This window comes from Malaclemys terrapin, chromosome 6 (assembly GCF_027887155.1).
Source record: "Malaclemys terrapin pileata isolate rMalTer1 chromosome 6, rMalTer1.hap1, whole genome shotgun sequence".
Lineage (NCBI taxonomy): Eukaryota > Metazoa > Chordata > Testudines > Emydidae > Malaclemys > Malaclemys terrapin.
In genome coordinates this window covers 51,448,183-51,471,856 of record NC_071510.1, presented here as the reverse complement: position 1 = coordinate 51,471,856, position 23,674 = coordinate 51,448,183, and the positions used below count along the sequence as shown (strand labels likewise).

Sequence of the window (23,674 nt, the reverse complement as noted above, 5' to 3'; positions counted from 1 at the left end):
TGTATTGCTTTTTAGTCAGTTATATGAAGATACTGACTGTGAAAGTGTGGTGTATGTATCACTCTATCTCATTCAGAATGTTTTTGGTATCTTCAGAGGACAGAGACTACTATTTTATTTTAACACCTTCTTCCACTTGGAAGGACAGTTGGCCCTACTCCGGATTCAGGGTGGCTGAAAAGAATAAAGGGGTAATAATGATGTTTGATTTGAGTCCCTTCTATTGTGAAGGGCATTTATTTTTGTTTTCCAGATAAAAGCACACTGATTTGAACCAAACTATTTGCCTTTGTAATGGAAGAACAATATCTTGAGGAAACAAAACTTCTCTGCTAGGGCTTTAGCTGATGTTGCTAGAAGTGTTTTGAGAATTTTATGCCTCAGCTTTGGAGTAATGTTCTTTCTGATTGGTGAAGGCTGTTGGGGAAATACTAGGTCTGTTGCTAATGGAAGTTGTCAATGCTTGTAGCAGGAAGAGCAGGGTGCCAACTGTCCTTAAGGAAACATTGGTGCAACCTCTGGATAAGAAACAACCACTTGAATTTGACAGTCTGGATGCTTTTTGTCCTGTTTCAAATTTTCCATTATTGGTTAAGATTATTGAGGAAGTTGTGATGCGACATCTCGCAATATCTTAATTAGGTGTTTCAGATCTCCTAGTTTATTCTCAGTTTGAATTCAGACCTTCGTTTGGCATGGGTACCACACTGGGTTATCCTGATGGTCGATCCCTTCTTAGCCATGGGTGAAGATGAGGTATTCATACATATATTTTTAGGTCTGTCAGTTGCCTGTGGTGCCGTTGATCATGATATATTATTGCCTTGCCAATTGATCCTAGTGGGAGTAGATGAAGGTGCAGTTGATTACCTATGTTCTTTTATTTCAGAGAGCTCCCACAGGGTGGTGTTGAGGATGGTGGCATCCTAGAGGCAGAAAACCAAAGATAATATAGGCAGTGGCTGGTCGATGTTCAGTTATTTCAAGAATGAGACTATGGAAAAACATGTTGTTTTGGCCATGTTAAATTCTAGTGAGCTTTTCTTTGAACAGCTCTAGTGCCCCCATGACTTTCTGTCAGGGATGTGTCTGCAATGGAGATGTGGATTCTGTCCCAAATCTGTCCGGGTTATAAGCCTTTGAAAAATTGTAGTTTGTGCAAGCTCGGTAGAGACTTCTTTGATTTTACCAGCTAGAATCTCCAAAGATTCCATCCTAATTGAGCTTGCTCAAACCTCTCACAATTCCTAGTGTTACTGCACTTACACAACCCCTACAGAGTGACTGAACATAGACTCATAGACTTTAAGGTCAGAAGGGACCATTATGATCATCTGGTCTGACCCCTGCATGCTGCAGGCCACAAGACCCTTCCCTGGACTCTGCCGTTGAAGTCCCCAATCCTGTGTTTTAGTGACTTCAATCGGCAGAGACCCTCCTGCTAGTGATCCCTGCCCCATGCTGCGGAGGAAGGCGAAAAACCTCCAGAGGCTCAGCCAATCTACCCTGGAGGAAAATTCCTTCCCGACCCCAAATATGGCGATCAGTACTACCCCGAGCATGTAGGCAAGAGTCTCTAGCCTGACCCTTGTTGGCCATTATGCTATTTACGTACCATTGCTTGGTTTTCCTTGGCTACTATGTTTTACCATTAAACCATTCCCTCCATAAACTTATCTAACTTAATCTTAAAACCAGACAGGTCCGTCGCCCCCACCGTTTCCCTCGGAAGGCCATTCCAATATTTCACCCCTCTGACGGTCAGAAACCTTCGTCTCATCTCTTACTTGTGATTGGACTGTGACTGTAGGGAAGGATTGCAGACCAAGTTGGATGAGCAAGCATCTCAAACAGTGATTAAGAGAAAGCAGAAAGCCTACAAGAATGGAAGATGGGATAGATCAGCAAGGAGAGCTACCTCTTGGAGTGTGGGGATAAAGTGAGAACTGCCAAAAGCCAAGCAGAGTTGGGTCTTGCAAAGGAAATTAAAACCAATAGTAAAAGATTTGATAGCCATATAAATAAAAAGAAAACAAGGAAAGAAAAAACGGGAACACTAAGCACTGAAGATAGGGTGGAGATTAAAGATAATTTAGGCATGGACCAACACCACAACAAATACTTTGCCTCAGTTTTTAATAAGGGTAATGAAGAGTTTAGGGGTCATGGCAGGGTGGCTAATGGGAACAAGGATATGGAAGTAGAAATTACAACATCCACGTTGGAAGTCAAACTGCAACAGTTTAATTGGATTAAATTTGGGGGCCTGGATAATCTCCATCCAAGAATATTAAAGGAACTGGCACATGAAATTGCAAGTCCAATAGCCATGATTTTTAATGAATCTGTAAACTTGGGGGGGTTATACCCTATGACTGGAGAATTACTAATAGAGATCCTATTTTTAAGAAAGGGGAAAAAAGTGATCCAGGAGATAACAGGCCTATTAGTTTTACTTCAGTTGTATGCAAGGTCTTGGAACAAATGTTGAAAGAGAAAGTAGCTGATGACATAGAAGTAAATAGTAATTGGGATAAAATATAACATGGTTTTACAAAAGGTAGATGGATTTCCTTCTTTGATAAGATAACTGTTTTTTTAGACAAAGGAAATACGGTATATCTAATCTACCTGGATTTCAGTCAGGCATCTGATACAGTTAAATTGGAGAAGATGGGAATTAATATAAGGATTGAAAGGTGGATAAGGAATTGGTTAAAGGGGAGACTACAATGGGTCATACTGAAAGGCTGCCAGGCTGGAGGGAGGTTACTAGAGGAGTTCCTCAGGGATCGGTCTTGGAACCAATCTTATTTAACAGTTTCATTAATGACCTTGGCCCAAGAAGTGGGAGTGTGCCAATAAAATTTGCAGATGACACACACTTGGGAGGTATTGCCAATATGGAGGAAGACCGGAATATCATACAAGAAGATCCAAAGGACTTTGAAAACTGGAGTAATAGAAATGGGATGAAATTTTATAGTGCAAAGGGACTATCAACAAGACATTTTGCTATAATCTGGGGACTTCCAGTTGGAAGCAACAGAGGTGGAGAAAGACCTGGATATATTGGTTGGCCACAGGATGACTATGAGCTGCTAATGTGATGCGGCTGTGAAAAAGGCTAATGCAGTCCTAGGATGCATCAGGCAAGGTATTTCCAGTAGAGACAGGGAAGTGTTAGTACCATTATACAAGGCACTGGTGAGACCTCATCTGGAATAGTGTGTGCAGTTCTGGGCTCCCATGTTTAACAAAAAATGAATTTAAACTGGAACAGTTGCAGAGAAGGGTTACTAGGATGATCAGAGGAATGGAAAACCTACTTTATGAGCGGGGAATCCAAGAGTTTGTCTTGTTTAGCTTAACCAAGAGAAGGCTGAGGGGAGATATGACTGCTCTTCATAAGTACATCAGAGGGATAAATATCAGGGAGGGAGAGGATTTATTTAAGTTAAGCGCCAATGTGGACACAAGAACAAATGGATATAAACTGGTCGTCAACAAGTTTAAACTTGAAATTAGACAAAGGTTTCTAACCATTAGGGGAGTGAAGTTGTGGCACGGCCTTCCAAGTGGAGCAGTGGGGACAAAAAAATCCTAAGTGGCTTCAAAACTAGGCTTGATAAATTTATGGAGGGGACATTATGATGAGACTGCATACAATGGTATGTAGCTGATGTGTGAATGGTAGCAGCAAATATCTTCAATGGCCAGTGATGGGACACTAGAAGGGGCGGGTTCTGAGTTACTACAGAGAATTCCTTCCCAGGTGTCTGGCTGGTAGGTCTTGCCCACGTGCTCAGAGTCTAACTGATTTGCCATATTTGGAGTTGATAAGGAATTTTCTCTTGGGTCAGATTGGCAGAGACCAGTGTTCCCTCTAAGCTGCGTGCCTGCATGGCCGCACAAGAGTCAATTGAGTGCCATGCATTTGATTAGTAGAGCTGCGCACATCCGGCAACTTGTGTTCAGATGCCCCTCCACTCCACTGCTCCTGCCCTCTGCCTTGGAGCTCCTGGGACCCTCCTGCTTGCTGTGCAGAGTTGGGAAGGAGGGTACACTATTGTCAGGGTGTTCCTCTCCCCCTGCCTCTCTCTGCCCACGTACCCCATCTCTGTAGAGTGGGGGAGGAGGGCAAGGCTCAGGAGGTGGACTGAGCTGCTGGTGGCTGCTGCAGTCTGAATGAGCCTTCAGACTGGTGAGTGCGGCTGTGCTTAAAGAGAAAGTGCATGGTCTCTCATACACTTCCCCAGCAGCCAGCACACACACACTCTCTGTCTCTCATTCACACGCTGTCTCTGTATGTGTCTCTCTCTCACTCACACACACACTCACTCTCTGTCTCTCACACACTTCCCGCCCAACACATAGAATCATAGAATATTAGGGTTGGAAGAGACCTCAGGAGGTCATCTAGTCCAACCCCCTGCTCAAAGCAGGACCAATTCCCAACTAAATCATCCCAGCCAGGACTTTATCAAAGCTGGGCCTTAAAAACCTCTAAGGATGGAGATTCCACCACCTCCCAAGGCAACCAATTCCATTGCTTCACCACCCTCCTAGTGAAATAGTGTTTCCTAATATCCATCCTAGACCTTCCCCACTGCAACTTGAGACCATTGCTTCTTGTTCTGTCATCTGCCACCACTGAGATCAGCTGAGCTTCTTCCTCTTTGGAACCCCCCTTCAGGTAGTTGAAGGCTGCTATCAAATCCCCCCTCACTCTTCTCTTCTGCCGACTAAATAACCCCAGTTCCCTCAGCCTCTCCTCGAAAGTCATGTGCCCCAGGCCCCTAATTATTTTTGTTGCCTTCTGCTGTACTCTCTCCAATTTGTCCACATCCCTTCTGTATTGGGGGGACCAAAACTGGATGCAATACTCTAGGTGTGGCCTCACCAGTGCCAAATAGAGGGGAATAATCACTTCCCTCAATCTGCTTGCAACGCTTCTACTAATACAGCCCAATATGCCGTTGGCCTTCTTGGCAACAAGGGCACACTGCTGACTCATATCCAGCTTCTCGTCCACTGTAATCCCCAAGTCCTTTTCTGCAGAACTGTCGCTTAGCCAGTCAGTCCCCAGCCTGTAGCGGTGCATGGGATTTTTCTTTCCTAAGTGCAGGACTCTGCACTTGTCCTTGTTGAACCTCATCAGATTTCTTTTGGCCCAATCCTCCAATTTTTCTAGGTCACTCTGGACCCTATCCCTACCTCCAGCGTATCTACCTCTCCCCCTAGTTTAGTGTCATCTGCGAACATGCTCAGGGTGCAATTAATCCCATCATCCAGATGATTAATAAAGATGTTGAACAAAACCGGCCCCAGGACCGACCCCTGGGGCACTCCACTTGATACCGGCTGCCAACTAGATATCGAGCTATTGATCACTACCCGCTGAGCCCAACAATCTAGCCAGCTTTCTATCCACCTTATAGTCCATTCATCCAATCCATACTTCTTTAACTTGCTGGCAAGAATGCTGTGAGACACCATATCAAAAGCTTTGCTAAAATCAAGATATATCACATCCACCGCTTTCCCCATATCCACAAAGCCAGTTATCTCATCATAGAAGGCAATCAGGTTGGTCAGGCATGACTTGCTCTTGGTGAATCCAGGTTGACTGTTCCTGATTACCTTCCTCTCCTCCAAGTGCTTCAAAATGGATTCCTTGAGGACCTGCTCCATGATTTTGCTGGGGACTGAAGTGAGGCTGACTGGTCTGTAGTTCCTGGGGTTCTCTTTCTTCCTTTTTTAAAATATGGGCACTGTATTTGCCTTTTTCCAATCGTCCGGGACCTCCCCCGATCACCACGAATTTTCAAAGATAATGGCCAATGGCTCTGCAATCACATCAGCCAACTCCCTCAGCACCGTTGGATGCATTAGATCTGGACCTATGGGCTTGTGCATATCCAGCTTTTCTAACTAGTCCTTAACCTGTTCTTTCACCACTGAAGGCTGCTCACCTCCTCCCCATACTCTGTTGCCCAGTGTGTTGCCCAGCAGTCTGGGAGCTGACCTTGTCTGTGAAGACTGAGGCAAAAAAAGCATTGAGTACTTCAGCTTTTTCCACATCATCTGTCACTATGTTGTCTCCCCCATTCAGTAAGGGTCCCACACTTTCCTGACCACCTTCTTGTTGCTAACATCTCTTCTTGTTACCTTTCACATCCCTTGCTAGCTGCAACTCCAGCTGTGCCTTGGCCTTCCTGATTACACCCCTGCAATATTTTTATACTCCTCCCTAGTCATCTGTCCAAATTTCCACTTCTTGTAGAATTCCTTTTTGAGTTTAAGCTCACCGAATATTTCACTGTTAAGCTAAGCTGGTCACCTGCCATATTTGCTATTCTTTCTTTACTTTTATTATTGTTGTTGTTACTTCGTGATACTTCCTGCAATGCACATATATTCTCTGTAATTTTATTCTTTCAAAGTGCTGCTATTTTAGTTTTTTGACTGGTCTGTGCATTTCATAATTTTTATTTCTCTCTTTCACTTAAATATAATTGTTTGAGTAGTGAGTTCTAAAATGCCTAACCTGTCTTGCCTGGAGTAATTATCCCTATGGTAACTTTTAAAAAATATATATTATATCTAGGCTTTTTGTGTCTACTGGTGGCACACATGCACACATTACCTCAATATTGGTGCACATAACAAAATTCATTTTGCACATGGATAGAAAAAATTAGAGGGAACATTGGCAGAGACCCTGGGAGCTTTTTGCCTTTCGATGCAGCATGGGGTACAGGTCACTTTCAGGTTTAAACTAGAGTAAATGATGAATTCTCTGTAACTTGAAGTCTTTAAATCATTATTTGAGGACTTCAGTAACTCAGCCAGAGATTATGGGTCTTTTACAGGAGTGTTTAGGCTCTCTTGCCTGCAATGTGCAGGCGATCAGACTAGATGATCATGATAGTCCCTTCTGGCCTTAAAGTCTGAGTCTGTGGGCTACAGGGGCAAAGCCAGACATTTCCCAGTAATGGCTGCTCCTAGTTGCTTCAGGACAGGTGGGTCTGTAACTGAGGGTACGTCTACACTACCCGCCGGATCGGTGGGTCGTGATCGATCTATCAGGGATCTATTTATCGCGTCTAATGTAGATGTAATAAAATCGATCCCTGATCGCTCTGCCGTCGACTCTGGAACTCCACTGTGGCAAGAGGCGGAAGCGGAGTCAACGGGGGAGTGGCAGCGGTCGACTTGCCGCCGTCCTCACGGCCAGGTAAGTCAACCTAAGATACCCTGACTTCAGCTACGCTATTCGCGTAGCTGAAGTTGCGTATCTTAGGTTGACCCCCCCACTAGTGTAGACCTAGCCTGATAGTAGGGAGCCTAGCCCACTAGGGTCATACACCTACAGAGCTTGGAATAGAACCCAAGATTCCCGAGTCTCTCCATTCCTTTGCTGTCTGCAAGTAGCTGTGAAACCCACTGGCAAAATGAGTATCTCATCTTCCCTCTAGTGCTGCTCTAAATAGAGGAGGAAAACATACTATTGCTATCAGTTACTCAGTTAGCTCAAGTAGTGGAGGTTTGTGTGATTAATCTAAAGGTTCTAACCTTGCTGATGACCAAGATGTAGAATGATGACACATGGTGGGATTTCTGTGTTTCCAGTCAGCTTTTTTTAAAACCCAGGAAATTAAAGACACCCACATAAAGTAAGTTGAAAAAACAAGATTAAGATTGAATAATCAAGTTTTGAAAAGTTAGGAAATGCCAGAATAAATACTGCCCTGGCAACCTTAAATGCAGCCCCATTCTATATACATTATTATGATCTTTAATTATATGATCATGCTGGGATCTGATTTGCAGAAGTGCTGATCACTTACTGCTACAACTGAAGTCAACGGGAGCGGTGCTTTAAACATATAAAGTACTGTATTATGCTAAATACTCTGAAAAAATCCTCTTTCGTTCGATCCTTGTGCAAAAATAATTGAGGAGAAAAGCTATTAAATTAGTGAACGGGGAAAAGTGATAATAGTACTGTTTATCTATATATATAAAAAAGAGATGACTTTTTTTATACAGAGGAATTAGCTTATTGTGTGTGGCCAGAAAATCATTTGCCAACACATTGCAGAGAATGAAGAGGTATGTGAAATTGGTGCTTGCAGAGGAACAGGCTAGATTTAGACCAGGGTCTGTTACAGTAGTATCAGTATTTGTGATAAAATAGGTATCAGAAGTATATCAAACACAACCAAACCTTCTATAACAACTTTATAGACTTCATAATGGCTTTTGATAGCATCTGGCAGAAAGGGCTATGGCAAGTTTTGAGAATGTTTGGCACCCCAAGAAATTGATCAAGCTGATAGAGAATATCTATAGCAAGTTGATGAGAGCAGTGAGAATAGACAAGAAACTGGTGGAATGGTTCAGGATAACTGTAGGAGTGAGACAAAGATTCACGCTGTTGCCAGCTTTGTTCAACGTGGTACTGGAAGCAGTAATGGCGGTAACACTCAGAGATTAAATGGGAAGAGTCATTTTATGTAGGAGGACAGTAAATAACTTTAGATTTGCAAATGATACTGGCCTCATAGCATTGGCCAAGGAGGATTTACAGAGAATAACGATGAGAGAGCAAGAAATCAGAAAATTCAGACTGAAGATCAGCATGGAGAAGACAAAATTTATGGCAATTACAGGACAAGAGAAAGAGGTAAAGATTAAAGTCGAAGACAAAGAACTGGAACAGGTGGGAAAATTTGTTGTACCTTGGAGGACTAGTATTGAAGAATGGGAATTGTGAAAATGCCATAAAAAGAAGAATCAGACTAGCCGCTATGGCATTCAAAAAAACCCTACAAGATCTGGAAGGCTAAAGACAATTTGATTAAAATGAAAATCAACATGTATGAGACAACTGTTGTGCCTGTACTGCTGTATGGGTCGGAATACTGGAGTGAGGAAAGTCCATGAATGAAAGATATTTGCTGAGGCTAATATCAAGAGTTCCAAGACTGCAGAAAATAAAAAGTGAAGTTGATAAGAAAATGGGTAGGGCAACAAACAACACTGTTACAGAAAATTCAAGAAAGACAACTATGATGATTTGGACATTTGTCAGGAATGGATTTGAAAAGGATACCATGCATGGCAATAAATACCAGAGTGCAAGGAACTAGAAATAGAGGAAGACCAAGGATGCATCAATTGACATAGTGAAGAATGAAGATAATGATTTAAAAATAAATGATGTAAAGATGAACGAAGCTGTGAAGCTGGTACCAGATGGAAAGTGGTGGAAAGACTTTATTCAGCCCCATTGTAGCTGCTGAACTGATGGATGGGAATCAAAGAAAATGATGACTGAAAAATCAGGTCCTAGGCATATCAAATTAGGCACCCAAAATTAGTGAAACTTTTGATCTTATTCTCTCTGTCCCTCAGCTCCTCATCTGTAAAATGGGAATAAATATCACTGCCTCACCTCGCAGAAGTGTTGTGAAAATAGATGGATTAACGTTTGTGAAGCACTCAGATACTATTGTGATGAGCACCATAGGAAAACTCATGAGGAAGTTTAATATAGCTATCTGGAGAGCAGAGTTTGAATCGTATATTGTAAATAAGGCACGGGGCCACATTGAATAATGAGGAGAAAACAAAATTATCAAGCACCATCCATCCTGTACACTGAATGGATAAAAATAGTATGTGATCATGTAATTAATGATTGTATCATAATGCAAGGAGGGTGAGTTAAGGTTGCACAGTGTATCCTAATTCTGGCATTTCCTACTTTTGAGTGCTTGAGTTTGCACCTTAATGATGTTTTTTTATCTTTAAAGTAGTGCTTTTGTGTGTAATCTATCTAGCTATAAAGTGTATGTGTGTGTTGTATTATTAGAGTGAGAGAGAGACTCCCCGCGCAAATACCTTGTAGCCCGAGGAAAGTGATTAATGTTGAAAGCCTTCTGTGAACTTCAGAGCTCTTAACATTACACAAGGCCTCATACTCTCCCCTAGAAGGAAAACAAGTGTCATTCCCCCATTTTATAGACTCTCTGCTCAGTGGTGCTGGAACTAGGGGTGCTGGGGGTGCTGTCACACTGCCTGGCTCGAAGTAGTAATAACAAACACAAAATACATGGTTTTCATCATCAGTACCCCCGCTATAAAAATTGTTCCAGCTCCCCTGAGACTGCTACAGTTAAAGTAGAGTCACTTAGTATTTAAAAAATTGAATACTCTAAGTGTTCTAAAATTCTCATGCTGACTTTGATTGTCTTGAAATTTGCTCTGCTTCATGGGATACGGGGTAGAGTTAATGGTTTAGATTTTGGGTAATTTAAACAAGTGGGTGGTTCCTCAGACATAGGCCCCCGAAATAAATCACGTGTTTACAAAATCATGTGGTTTGTGTACTCCTGTGGCTCAAATTATAGTTTTAATCCTCTCCAACCTGATATCACATGCTCAAGATTCGTTTCAGTGAGTTCATGGCACCCACTGCCCTTTTGAAGAAGCAATATTGAGTAAGATATTGAGGGTTAAATTATAACTGCAGGCTGGTTCAAGCTAAACTGACATGCCACAGAAAGTGAAATGCACATGTTCCTTCAAGACAATGGCTCTGTTGCAAGTCAGAGGCTTTGCAGGCAGACCAATGTCAGAGTAGCAACGTGGCTCAAGGCAATATGCAATGCCCATTGAACCTGAGCAACACCCAGGTGCTCTGAGTTCACTTCCTTCCCTTGGAGAATGGATGTTGTTCAAGCTTCCTGCCCAAAATCTGCTTTCACAGCTGATATTTCAAAGTGTTCTAAAATCCACACCCAGATACTGATTTTACTTGAGAAATATTATCAAGAAAATTAGCATTAATTAAATAGAGGAAAGATGAGACTCTAGGAAGCAGTTAGGGTAATGTAATCATGACTTATGCTCCTCAACCATTTCCTGAACAGTGGGACTGAGTATGATTAAAGAAAAGCGAGTTATTGAGTCAGCCCCCCTAAAATGAACTGCTTATAACACTTTCATATTCTTACAACATTTTTGGTGTAGACTAAGGGAAAATCCTAAGTTTAGTTTAGGAATCATTTTATTTCATTTCATTTAGTTTATAGCATGGACTGTCCCTGAGATCAGCTATTGAATGGGACTAAGGACCAGTTTAGAAATATTTCAAATATTATTGCACTTCAAAACATTTACTACCTCTGCTTAAAACATCTGTGCGAGCTGTTGCTTCCTCTGAAACTTTAGTGCAGGCCTGCACAACATGCGGCCCGGGGGCCACATGCGGCCCGCGTGGGCTCATTGTGCGGCCCGCGGGGGTTGAGTAGATGGGCTCACTGTGCGGCCCACGGGTGGAGGGGGGGGGTGAGTAGACAAGTGGCGGGTGAGGGAGGGGGGCTGAGTAGGTGAGCGAGTGGGCAGTGGCAGGGAATGAGTAGGTGAGCTGGGAGGGTGGAGGGCTGAGGAGGTGAGTGGGCAGTCAGTGGCAGGGAATGAGTAAGCGAGCCGGGGCAAGGGAGCTGAGGAGGCGAGTGGTGAGTCGGTTGCTGACCTGTTCTACTGATCTGGTCTTGCTCTCATCCCCACTCCCAGGGCCGGCTCCAGGCACCAGCAAAACAAGCAGGTGCTTGGGGCGGCACATTTCTAGAGGCGGCATTCTGGCGCCGGCCATCGTAGGTGCCGACTCCGGGGCATGGGAAAAAAGTGCCCTCGCTGCCCCAGCTCGCCTCCGCTCCGCCTCCACCTGCTCCCCTGAGCGAGCCGCCACCGCTCCGCTTCTTCTCCCTCCCTACCAGGCTTGCTGCGTGCAAAACAGCTGTTTTGCGCAGCAAGGCTGGGAGGGAGGAGAAGCCAAGCGGCGGGGCTCTCGGGGGAGGCGGTGGTGGTGGAGCGGAGGTGAGCTGGAGCGGGGAGTGGTTCCTCTACCCCCCCGTTACTTCCTGCACCCCCCCACCTTAGCTCACCTCCGCTCCGCCTACTCCCCTGAACGCGCTGCTGCTCCACTTCTCCCCCCTCCCTCGCCTGAGAGGGACGGGGGAGAAGCGGAGTGGCGGCATGCCCGGGGGAGCAGGCAGAGTGGAGGTGAGCTAGGGCGGGACGTCATGGGGGGCCCGTAGGAAGCAATGGGGGCGAGAAATGCGGCACGCCAGGGGAGGAGGCGGTGCTGGGGATTTGGGGAAGGGATTCGGAAGGGGTGGAGTTGGGGTGGGGCCGGGGACACGAAAAAGAAAGGGGGGGGCGGCAAAAATCCTAGAGCTGGCCCTGCCCTCTCCAAGAGTTGCAGCTGTCCAGAGGTGCCTGCCTTCCACGCCTTCCTCATTCACACCTCATTCATTCAACAGGTCAATCGATTACAAAGTGGGGGGGAAGATCTTATTCTACTTCTAGCAAAAAGACATTTTTCTTTTACCTTAATTATACTACCTTAGGGGCCGCTATAACATATTACTGAGGTTCAATACTGCTGTTTCGGTGGGGCGGTGCTGGGGAAGAGGGTTTAATTCCGTGGAGCAGATGGCGCGCGCGGGGGGGGGGGGGGGTTCGGTGGCGCTGGGGAGGTTGTTTCCGTGGGGTGGGCGGTGCTGGGTGCGGGGGGGGTGTTGTGTTTCGGTGGGGGCTGGGTGGTGCTGGGGGGGGGTTGGCGGCGCTTGGGGGGTTTTGGCCCTCAGTTGTTTTCTTTGGAGTAATATGGCCCTCGCCGCTTTACGAGTTGTGCAGGCCTGCTTTAGTGAGTGACACACACTGATCAGTGTACTCCCTTGGTGGTTTAAGGGTACAAGTGCTATCCCAAGAACAGTGAGATTGAATCCTCTACTTAGGTAATTTGTGTGCTATGCACATTACGCGCACAAGTGCTGAAACTGCAGGGATAGGGTTGGGGTGAGATGAGTGGAGCAGTTCACACATCTCAGAGTTATCATTCCAGAGCATATTCATCTCTATGGTGTACTCTCATTCAGCTGAGAACATCTTATTGAATGTAAAAAGAATCAACAAGTTTTGCACTTTGTCTTTTCAAATGGGAATGCCAGGTGCTTGGCCTCTTTCCATCTTTCATCAACAATAAGCTTTCTCTGCTTTAGACACTTGGAAAACAAGACCTGTAAGGTGGATGCATTCTCCTTTGAGTGTCAGAACTCTGTTTGAGGCCTGATTCTTATTTACACTGGTCTGGCAGTTGTAAATGGCCCTTCCTGTAATTGAGCATCAGGCTCTTTATGCCTTGTCTCTGTCCTTTCCAAGGTAGCCATAAAGATCAGAATGACAAATCTTCATAGTGCTCAGAGCTCCATATTAGCCTAGCAGGACGTGGTTTACCATATAGTAGAGATATATTCTTCTGTTTACATGGATACTGCCCACATGCAAAGTGTCACAGGTCAGGGCAACTGGCACTGCACCTGTGTTTCCCTTCAGTGGTCCAGCAAAGGCACCCACTCTCAGGCTTCCAGCACCCCAGCCTCATTGCCTTTCGTGGGTAGATACTTGTATGTCTGACTGGGGCATTTCCAGGCTGTACAGTTCCCAGCTTTCATTGTGTTATTCGCAGCACAGACAGGTTGCCCAAGGACACCAGCTGGTACCACACAGCACTTCCTATGCAAACCTACTTTATTCTTAAGGTACTGAGAAAACATTAAAAACAATAAAAGAACCTACATGCGTGCTAATTAGACATCACCCCAACTCCAACATGGGCTCTGTCAGTAGCAGTCCTTTGGGTTTCCTTTGTGGTCACAAGTTCATCACAGCCTCAGCTTAGAACTAGCACACTCACAACATGTTTAGTTCACCCTTTACACAGTTCAGGGGTAACTCCAGGAGCAGGTAATTAGTAGACAATGGGATTTCTTCCCCAGGGCATAGTTTCTAAAGGGTGGATTTGAAATGGGTCACTTGCATTCCCCTTATCCCCCAGGTACTTTCTAGGAAATCCACTTTACACACATTGTCCCAAAAAGTCCTTTGAAGTTGCTAACATTTACATTAGTGAAGACCTTACATTAGTGCAGTCCTCCAATAACACATAAACAATTTAATTTTCAATATGATTGACCCCTAAGGCATCAAACCCAATTGAATAAGGTTTAACTTAATTCAGTAAATTTCATTTGTGATATTACAGGATATTGTCAGTCAGTCACACAACGTCCTTCTGTTACAGGGGCCAATCTTGTGTTCTGACCCAGGGATATTTTCATTGGTGAAACAGACACGGTGGAAGGCCAAAATGTTTGGGTTTTTGCTACTCATCTCTACCGGCGGACAGTCTTGTGCAGTCAAGATCTGTTTCTAGTATTCTTCATGTATTTAAAAACTCTTTGCTAGTTTAAACACCAACTCCTAGAAAAGGAGAATATCTAAAATTTAATCTGGGTGACTTCACAAGGGTCTGGACCTGATCTTTCTCCAGGTTCATATCACAATGTTAAGGGCTACCAAGGTCTTACAATGGCAAGGGAATCTAGTCTGTGATAACCACAGTGCAAGATTTTCCTCAGGCAATCACCAGACTTTGACTTGCTATCTGACAACCTATAACGAGCTGGAACTTGAGCTTAGTTGGTCTATACCCCCATGAAATCCCCCTCTTTGAATCTTATGAGATAACGTCACTTTGTATCAGTGAGAGTAACCTTTTCTCAAGTCTGTTACTGCTGCTAAGAAGACTGAGGAGCTTTTTGGCCTCTCTGTCTCAAAGCCATTTTTCAGCTTTATCAAGAAAAAGTTGTACTTTTTGTGGATTTAGATATACTAAAAAACTCATCTCTCCATTCTACATAAGTCATCTCTGTCCTATGGCTATACCCTAAACTAAGCACAGAAAAATACATTTTCAGTATCTGGAAGTCATTTCCAGTAGTACCTCTTGACTTAGGCAGAAACTATAGATGAGAATAGGGTAATTTTGTTCTTATCTGGAAATTTCCTTCTCAGAACATGTATATGAACACTTCTCCCTTTTCTAGTTTGTTGGTGTTTTGGATTATTTTGATTTATAGTTTATTGCTATTATTTCTCTCTTGCTTAGCATTGGAAACTTATTTTGGGAGCTGTAATGTTTGGAGGGTTCCTTGTCAGCAGAACTGCCTCCATTTGTATAGTACATTACTTAAGAAGCTCTGGATTTTAGCTGTGTCATGAGAACATGAAAGTGCTAATAAAGAACATAACTGAGGGAACATAACATGAGTAACATAGTGTGTGGTTGGTTAGTTTGTAATTCTGGTAGACTTGCAAATACTTTACTGGGCTAATAGGAATTACCGTATCCGAGGTAGAAACAAAACTTGAACGCCTTAATGGGGCTAAGTCGGGAGGACCGGACGATCTACATCCGAGAATATTGAAGGAATTGGCGCGGGAAATAGCAGGCCCGTTAGCGATAATATTTAATGAATCTGTAAACTCAGGGGTGGTCCCGTTAGACTGGAGAATAGCTAATGTGGTTCCTATTTTCAAGAAAGGGAAAAAAAGTGATCCGGGTAACTACAGGCCTGTTAGTCTAACATCTGTAGTGTGCAAGGTGTTAGAGAAAATTCTGAAAGAGAAACTAGTGGAGGACCTGGAGGGTAGTGGCAATTGCGATAAATTACAACATGGTTTTACGAAGGGCAGATCGTGCCAAACGAATCTGATCTCCTTCTTTGAGAAAGTAACGGATTTATTAGATAAGGGAAATGCGGTGGACCTAATATACCTGGATTTCAGTAAAGCGTTTGATACTGTACCCCATGAGGAATTATTGGTTAAACTGAAAAACATGGGGATCGATATGAAAATCCAGAAGTGGATAAGGAATTGGTTACTGGGGAGAATGCAGCGGGTTGTATTAAAGGTATATCTAGTAGGGATAAGGAGGTCCTGCTTCCGTTGTACAAGGCGCTGGTGAGACCTCATTTGGAGTACTGTGTGCAGTTCTGGTCTCCCATGTTTAAAAAAGATGAACTCAAACTGGAACGGGTGCAGAGAAGGGCGACTAGGATGATCAGAGGAATGGAAAACCTGTCGTATGAAAGGAGACTAGAGGAGCTCGGGTTGTTTAGTCTGACAAAGCGAAGGCTGAGAGGGGATATGATTGCTATCTTTAAATATATTAGAGGGATTAATACAAGGGAGGGAGAAGAATTATTCCAGCTTAGTACTAACGTGGATACCAGAACGAATGGATACAAACTGGCCGTGGGGAAGTTCAGACTTGAAATTAGACGAAGGTTTCTGACCGTCAGAGGGGTGAAATATTGGAACGGCCTACCGAGGGAAACGGTGGGGGCGACGGACCTGTCTGGTTTTAAGATAAAGTTAGATAAGTTTATGGAGGGAATGGTTTAATGGTAAAACATAGTAGTCAAGGAAAGCCAAGCAATGGTGGGTAAATAGTATAATGGCTAACGGGGTCGGGCTGGAGACTCTTGCCTATATGCTCGGGGTCTTACTGATCGCCACATTTGGGGTCGGGAAGGAATTTTCCTCCAGGGCAGATTGGCTGAGCCTCTGGAGGTTTTTCGCCTTCCTCCGCAGCATGGGGCAGGGATCTCTAGCAGGAGGGTCTCTGCCGATTGAAGTCACTAAAAACAGGATTGGGGACTTCAACAGCAGAGTCCAGTGAAGGGGTAGGGACGGTTTTATGGCCTGCAGCATGCAGGGGGTCAGACCAGATGATCATAATGGTCCCTTCTGACCTTAAAGTCTATGAGTCTATGAAATGACAGAGTAAGGATACTGTTGTGATAAAAACAAGAGGTACTTTCTGGTACTACCCGAATATTCTTGGTGTGATTGCATATGGGGTGTTGAGTTCTTTGGAAAAATTGACAGTGATAGACACAAATTATGCTCTTGCATAACTCCAGTAAAGTCAATGGAGTTATGTCAACAGAGAATTTGACCAAATTAGATGAAATCCTAGTACTGGAGTTGCAACTTACAGCTTTCTAAACCTTTTTAAAAAAGGCATTTTAATTTGAAATATTTCATCAAAGGTCCCCCAAAACAAATTTTACCATTGCTTCCTCTAGTTCAAATAGAATTATTTCATTATACAGCTGTATGCCACAAAGTCTTGAACGATGGTGTCTTAAAAAAAATTCTTCTGTACATTAACTCTTGACATTTTTTGCAATGAAGATAAATATTTCACCCTAAAGGCTTTCTTTAACCCAAGGGTGGGCAAACTTTTTGGCCCAAGGGCCACATCTGGGTGAGGAAATTGCATGCAGGGCCATGTATGTAGGGCTGGAGCAAGGGGTTGGGATGTGGAAGGGAGTGCGGGGTGTGGGAGGGGGTGTGGTGTGCAGGAAGGGGCTCAGGGCAAGGGGTTGAGGCACAGGAGGGGTGTGGGATGTACGAGGGGGCTCAGGGCAGGGGGTTGAGGTGAGGGAGGGGGCTCAGGGCAGGGGGTTGAGGTACAGAACGGGTTCGGGGTGCGGGCTCCAGCCCGGCGCCGCTTACCTGGAGTGTCTCTGGGGTGGCAGTGGCATGCAGCAGGGCTAAGACAGGCTCCCTGCCTGCCTTGGCCCCACGCCATTCTCGGAAGCCACCGGTGCCATGTCCCTGTGGCCCCTGGGTAAGGAGGAGCAGAAGGCTCCATGCACTGCCCTCACCTGTGGGTACCTCCCCCGAAGCTCCCATTGGTTGCAGTTCCCCATTCCTGGCCAATGGGAGCTGTGGGGGGCAGTACCAGCAGGTGAGGGCAGCGCGCAGAGCACTCTGTCCTCCCCCGCCCCCCTCCCAGGGCTGTAGAGACATGGTGCCGGCTGCTTCTGTGTACAGCATATGTACCTAGATGCATAGGACTGATTATCTCTTGAATGTGTGGTGCAGATGTAGAGCAAATGAAAAATTAATTGAAGCTTTTAAAGTTTGTTTGTTTCTCTCCAGTTTGGTAACTGTTACCTAAGAAAACTTTACAGTTCATTTTTTTCCAACCATTTTTGCTGATTTGACAACCTGTTTTAGAAAGTCAGAGCTATCAGACTGTGGATTGCAAGAATATAGAGCAAGAACATGAGTAGTTTTATTTTTTGCATGAAAAGAAAATGAAGGAAAGTGTGCCAGTTGGTCTTAGTAGATCTTTGTAAATCTTCAGCATCCCTTAAATTATTCCCTTTTCACAGTTAAAACCAGAATAAAATTCTGTATTAATGGATTTGCCTGAAAGTTGAAAAAATATTCCTTTTGTGATGAATAAGATACGAGGGGAATTTCCAGATGTGACACTCATGCAAAATACGTTCATGCAAACAGTAGTTGTACAATCTGCACAGGTGTAAAGGGTTAAAGAAAGACTGTGATACTTTGAGCCTGAAATTTGACCCACATTTTGATGGTAGAATATCTTCTTGCTGTAAATACTGTAGCTTCTACTAAAGTAGAAAAGTATTGTACAATTTGGTAATGGCAGAGAGGGGAGGGAAACAGGACTCATAACATCAAAAACAATTTGTAATTTTTCTCTGCTTAGATGCTAATTTAAAAATATTTGAAACAAAAACAAAATATAACATTTTGCCTTCCATATAATTAAAAATATCATTTATTTACTGCTGAGACTACTCCTGCATTGGCAGGGTGATGGAATAAAAGTCTTGATTGCTCTTTTTCACCTCTAATTTCTATGATACAATGATAGGCTAAATGTAACAAGAAAAGGAAAATTTTTAGGGGAAAAACTTGCAAATTTCTAAAATAGAAATTTAACATCTTAATCCTCCTGGAATGAAGAGCCAGATTAGAAGTTGTTGTTTAAAGTATTGAATTCTGTCCTTAGTAAATACTATGAAAAAAGAAAGCAAATAAAAGGTGGATCTGTTTTGCTTTAGATTCGTTTTCTGGGGGAAGGAAGTAGCTTTGGAGCTTCACAGAGCTGACCTGAAGAGGAGCTCTGTGAAGCGCGAATGCTTGCACCTTGCACCAACAGAAGTTGGTCCGATAAAAGATATTACTTCATGCATCTTGTCTCTAAAATAGATCTCAAGTTGATCCCAAGGTTGAGCATTCATGATAGCTATCATGATTTGGTATTGTAATAAGACAAGTAACTTGGTATATGAACGTTTATCGGCCTTTTCTTCAATTAACGTAAATCTATAGAGCCTTATTTGCATGTTAATATTTTGTAATGTTTATTTTATGTATCAAGTTAAATAAATGGCCTCAAGTAAAAAAAAATGCTAATAGTGTTGAAAACAGATGTTTGAACATCCACTCTTGTCTCAAAGTAATTAAACAAAATATGAAGAATGCTAATGGCGGGAGGTAAATTAGTTCTGCCCCTGTAGGTTATGGAGAATTATGGTTCATATGATTTGTTCTTTTTTCTTAAATAAAAATAAGCTGACTTTCACCAAATGAGACATTTTATACTTGGCTTTCTGAGCAGTTCTAATGATGTTGGTGTGGAGGCAGAGTTTTAAAATGTCACACAATGCTAATATTCAAAATCTGTTTACCAAATTATAAATACAATTATACAATAGCAACATCTTTATGTATAAACTGTGAATGTTTCACCAAACTATTGGTAGTGCAATGACCTGCTCCTTATAGAGAATCAGAGTTCATCGTGCTGTGTTCAAATAGGGTACATCTACACAGGAAAAAAAAAACAAAAAAACATGCAGTGAATTTTAGACCCTGGGTCAACTGACTCAGACTCACTCTGCAGGGCTAAAATAATGGTGTAGATGTTTGGGCTGGGGCTAGAGTCCAGGGTCAGAACCCTTTCCCCCTGCTGGATTTCAGAGCTCAGACTCTAACTCAAGCTGCTATTTTTAGCATAGGCGTGCCAATGTCTAGTTTTCTTGGGGAGTGCTCCCTCCCTGAGCTGCCAATTGACAGCATGGCTGAACAGCTATGGCTGGTGGGTGCTGAGCACCCACTATTTTTTTCCCCATGGGTGCTCCAAGGTGCACCTTGGAGCACCCACGGAGTCGGCGCCTGATTTTTAGGCCCGCAAGTCCAAGTCAGTTGACTCGGGCTCTGAGACTTGCAGCAATGACTTTATTAATTATTATTATTATTATTTTTAGTGTCTACCCTAAGGGTTAGAATTAGAACTCCAAAGTCTTGTTTTTTTGTTACCCGAGCTAGAATTTTAAACCCCGAAGTTTGGGATCTTGAATCCATTGTGTTACAATCTCTTCCTTTCCCCACATTTGTTAAAAAGAAGTGATCTCAACTACACAACCAAAGGGAAATATCAGCTGTTTCCCCTTCACACAGTTCTCCTCATATCATTCAAAAATTGTATTGGTCAGTATGAAACTAATGTGTTGCTCACTTTACATGAATAACTAATAGAAGGTGTGGCCTGTTCCCTCCTCCATAACACCTACTGCTTTAGGTCCCATTCAAGTTCTACCTCAGTGAGTGTGGGTTGCACCATGTCACTGGTTTCTTTTTTAGATTGTTTCATTGTAGTTTTCCATGACACTAATGACTAAAGGGTAAATGTTTGAAAAATGAAGCAAGGCTAAACTTCTGTATTTATAATTCAATTCTATAATGAAGCATAGGAGTGTCTGTGGGACATTGAATAGAAATCCACGTTTAGGCAGAGTGCAAACTATGTGGAGACAATTCACAGTAGCTTAATACATTTCTTATGTATTTGGGGCACTCAAGACCCCGCTCTGGTGAAATGGGACAGGACACAAAGAAAATCAGAAAAATACAGGTTCAAGTATTGTCAGCCATAGCATCCTTTACTCTTTCTGGAACTGGTGAAGATTTAAAATAATCTTTCCATTCTGGTTCCATTTCTTTATGAAGAGGCTCATTCCCTGTTCACCAGCCTTGCAAGGATTAAGCAGTATCTCTGCAATGCCCTTTTCCCCACAACCCTCCCTTTCTGTTTTCCTGGCAGACTGATTGCTAGTGAGCGCAGCTCTGTTTAACTTTTCTTGTCTCTATGGTAACAGAGGCACTAAAGAGAGTGAGGTGTACTTATTAGTGGCAGGACAGGCAGAGAGAATGCAGGCGGGCTGAAGAGAGTGTCTTGTAGAGATACTGATTAATCCCTATGAAGATGAAAAGCCAGGAGTGGATCTACCCAGATGGAAAACGTTTACTTCTCCTCTTCCACTGAGATAGTCAGGGGAAGGCTTGAACCCACCTTTGTTTTAGAAACAGAAGCTAGCAGAAATTTGTTGTTGCCAACCACCAGTTCTTAGGCCTTATCTACACTGGAAAAATACATAGTGTTAGAAAATGTTTTAACTCACACAGTGTTAAACACAACTTAGCAAATAGTGTGGACAAGTCTTACTTTAAAAAAAAAAAAGGGGTGGTGGTGGTTATGCACATATTGAAAGTTCTTTAAATTACTCTTTCAAGGCTAGCTATTAACACTTGAAAATAGGACCAAATGTCCTTTCTGATAGTTTCTTACTAGTTTGTTAGACCCCAAAATTGGAAGGTGAATCCCATGCAGGGTTTTTGGGGAGATGCCTTGTTTGGGGAGATGTGGGGTTTTTTTTTGTTTGTCTGTCTTCAATGTTTTTATTGCAAAATTATGGATAATTAAATATTTTGCTATATTAATAATCAATATTAGCTTTCTTTAGCACAGACATGAAAATATAATATGGAAGACGCAAGAGGTAAAGGAGAAAGAGTGAAGAAACTTACATTTGTTATTAAGAAAGTTGTCAATATGGGGACAAATTGTGCTTGCCTTATCCACCTGTGTTGTCCCATGGGATATAGATAAAAGGGACAAAGACAAAATGCTAAAACTTCCCAATTTAATTTCCTTTAAAAAAGCTTTTTAAAAAAGTAGTTATAAATGTATACATAATATAGTGTTGCTTCTTTTTCAGAATCCCAAAACCCATCACCGAGTACCTAAATGTCCCTCTAAAACTGAGCACAAATCCTGAAGTCATTACTCAGTCAAAATTCACATTAAAGTGTGTGAGAACTTGCTTGAGTAAAGGCTGTATAAAAATTGAATTAAATTTTTGATTTTTGTCCAGTAGCAGTGTATCTGGTAATGTAAATCATAGTGGGATAATAAGAATAGTATGCTTCCGTTTTTCAAAATTTGTCTGTCAGTCTTTTCTTCACACAAGTAACTCTTATGCATAGAGATAATAGTTGCAGTTTAGTCAATGGCATACTCAGGTAATTAAGGACCTCTTGCATGAGTAGGATTTGCTGGGTTGGGCTGCAAGTGACACCTCTTTGAAAGCAATACCTTGCGTTAATTATGTCATATTCCCAAAAAAGTCCCACAAATGTTTTAGTTTTTCAAGAACAGTCATTTTTACATAGTATACCAATTTATCTTCTGTACTTTACTTTGCTAGTGATGGAAAGCAATTTGCAGAGGACAGTAAGAGGTTTTCGAAAGATGATCAATCTAAGATGAAGTGATTTTTGCTACATATTATTGTTACGATACTTCTTGCCAATATGTCTTCATCTCAATATAAATGATGGTTGTGGGATGGGAGGTGTGGTGGTGATTTCTACAGTATATGCTTCATTCTATAAATGGGGCCTTTTATAGAGGCAGTAATGCTTGGTAAGTTCTTGAAAAAATTATGTTGGCAGCTGTTGAGCTCATCCACACTCTGTGTTTTTTTTGAAGAGAAGCCAAGGAATTTTTAATCAAGAAAGATTACTGAGCAGATTACTGTATGCTGAATATTTAAAAATAGACATATTTTTATTAGTAAAGCTCTCTTTGGTTTAAGCATGAAGTGTTACATTTTTCACTGGAAAAATCAAAAATAATTTGATTTAAAACAATATTAAGATGTTATGAATGAGATGTAAAAGTAATTCTAAAAAAATCTTCTAATACAGTGGATGTGAATGCAGTACAGAGATGTCAGTGTGAGTAGTGTAATGTTAAAGTAACTTTAATTCTAAGAGATCTCTCAAAGTCCCTGGCTTTTTTTGTGGGGAGGGGATTCTCAGTGATCTGTCAGAATGGATAATTTGTGATGTAAAAATAAAATAATGGAATGTAACTGTTCTCCCATAGAGAGTTATTCTGATAATCTCCTCTCATAGGACCACTTGCTATTCTTTTCCCACCCTAATGAAACTAGGTCACTGGCTTTTGGCACTCATCCAAGTTGTGAGATTTATTTGGTGTTCAAGCACACTGTCTAGAAATAGTGATGCAATGTCAGAAAGGCCACTTTTCATTTCACGAACATAATTTCCAGTGCCCTGGAATTAATTTATTCACTGACCTGTTAATAACTGCAATCCGTCACTAGTTTACAGAGGCAGAGGAAACGTCTGGAAACAGTCATGGTCACTATTAGATGATTAGTTACAGGATTTCCATACACTGTAATATTTTGGTTTTGATCATGTTGAAGAGCCTAGCTGCTTACGAAAACCAACTAGCTACTTAAGCAGAGAAAAATATTTGTAGTTGATAAATATCTTGAGGGGATAAGCAACCTCAAGTGGTTGCTTTCTAGAACTTTTTTCTAGTGGATATCTTAGTTACACATTCTGGATAACTTTTGGGGGGAAAATCTGAAGGCAGTATTTTTAAGGCATATAAGATTATTTTAAGAATCTGATGTTTTTAAAATACATTATAATTTCACTGTTGTGAACTTAAGAAAAATATAGTTGCTGGAATTTTGTGTTACATAGCAGAATTTTCTTCAAGGCATTTATTCAAGTACAGTTGTATAAAGTATGGTTA

The 23,674-nt window shown here is 42.4% G+C and overlaps 1 protein-coding gene across 1 annotated transcript in view; it reads left to right on the top strand.

Annotated features, from left to right (window-relative positions):
- Positions 1-23,674, top strand: part of AUH (AU RNA binding methylglutaconyl-CoA hydratase) — a 198,511-nt gene that overhangs the window by 93,507 nt on the left and 81,330 nt on the right. The window lies entirely within an intron of this gene.